Here is a 1,678-nt window from a genome sequence, read left to right as displayed (position 1 = left end):
CGGTCTCTCCAACGGAAGGTGTCGGCGTCGGGAGGCTGGCGAAGGCGCTAGCACGGTCTCTCCAACGGAAGGTGTAGAACGTCGGCGTCGGGAGGCTGGCGAAGGCGCTAGCACGGTCTCCAACGGAAGGTGTAGAACGTCGGCGTCGGGAGGCTGGCGAAGGCGCTAGCACGGTCTCTCAACGGAAGGTGTAGAACGTCGGCGTCGGGAGGCTGGCGAAGGCGCTAGCACGGTCTCTCAACGGAAGGTGTAGAACGTCGGCGTCGGGAGGCTGGCGAAGGCGCTAGCACGGTCTCTCAACGGAAGGTGTAAAACGTCGGCGTCGGGAGGCTGGCGAAGGCGCTAGCACGGTCTCTCCAACGGGAGGTGTAGAACGTCGGCGTCGGGAGGCTGGCGAAGGCGCTAGCACGGTCTCTCAACGGAAGGTGTAGAACGTCGGCGTCGGGAGGCTGGCGAAGGCGCTAGCACGGTCTCTCCAACGGGAGGTGTAGAACGTCGGCGTCGGGAGGCTGGGGAAGGCGCTAGCACGGTCTCTCCAACGGGAGGTGTAGAACGTCGGCGTCGGGAGGCTGGCGAAGGCGCTAGCACGGTCTCTCCAACGGAAGGTGTAGAACGTCGGCGTCGGGAGGCTGGCGAAGGCGCTAGCACGGTCTCTCCAACGGGAGGTGTAGAACGTCGGCGTCGGGAGGCTGGCGAAGGCGATAGCACGGTCTCTCCAACGGAAGGTCATTAACTAGAACTATGAACTCTTTTTAGTGAAATATTGTGGTGTCATTCGCTCATTTGTAACATTTGTATTATCTGTATAAATTAAAATTGTACAATTCTTTAAAGTTGTTTAAGAACTGGTGTTTCGGAAGTTTTTCCTTGGTTAATGAAACTTCATTCAACAGCACCACGTAAAGTCTTCATTGTAATAAAGAAAAGATGCATCTACAGTTACTGTAATCCAGTGTTGATACCCGAAATGTACATACGTAACCAATTGTGTATCGGTCTGTATTTCTATTCCTTCTCAAACAACCTATTACAAACTTCGCTTTAAAACCGGAATACTTTCCTTCACACACTCTGATACAATTATTACAGAGTTTTTCTAAGCATTATATTCCTCAGATATCCATTTTTGTGTTATCTAATTCACAACCTAATGTCTATTTTTCTTTGTCTTGCTCTTTGAATTGTACATGTCATAATTTTACAAAAACATCGCATCCAAATCATATTTTTTAACTGTTAGACACCCATGTCTTTATTCTTCTTCGTCTTGCTATGTATCTGGTATCATAATCTCTATTCTTACATTTTTTTTTTCTCAGCATTTATTCCTCATTCCGTTTTGAATTATCGAACCGAACGTTGATATCAGTCTTCATTCGTGAACATTCAAATATCTATTCTTGCCATTCTGTATATCCAACATTCACCACTTCGCATCTATTCTTCGTCGTTTTACTATTTGAAATTCATCAACCTGTCCTTCACAGTTTTATTATAATCTGGCATCCGGTTTTTATTTTTCACATAACTTTTAATTGTTTCACATCCATAATACTATTCTTTTTCGTCCTCATAAGTATTGTATGTAGAAATCTGTTCTTCCCTTTTTTCTCTATTTATTCCTCAGATCTCCAGTTTGTATTATCTTACTGACTGCATGATATCAAGGTCTATATTT

General features: G+C 45.9%; 1 long non-coding RNA gene across 1 annotated transcript; it reads left to right on the top strand.

Moving 5' to 3' along the window:
• The first annotated feature begins 286 nt into the window (after nucleotides 1–286).
• LOC143226623 (uncharacterized) lies at nucleotides 287–845 on the top strand. Its single transcript, XR_013014686.1, has 2 exons — nucleotides 287–366; nucleotides 426–845. It is a non-coding gene; the product is annotated as an uncharacterized LOC143226623 (long non-coding RNA).
• The last annotated feature ends 833 nt before the right edge of the window (nucleotides 846–1,678 follow it).

The sequence above is a fragment of the Tachypleus tridentatus genome, chromosome 9 (genome assembly GCF_004210375.1).
Source record: "Tachypleus tridentatus isolate NWPU-2018 chromosome 9, ASM421037v1, whole genome shotgun sequence".
Classification (NCBI taxonomy): domain Eukaryota; kingdom Metazoa; phylum Arthropoda; class Merostomata; order Xiphosura; family Limulidae; genus Tachypleus; species Tachypleus tridentatus.
The sequence above is the reverse complement of the archived record's forward strand: the minus strand, read 5'-3'. Positions and strand labels throughout refer to the sequence as shown.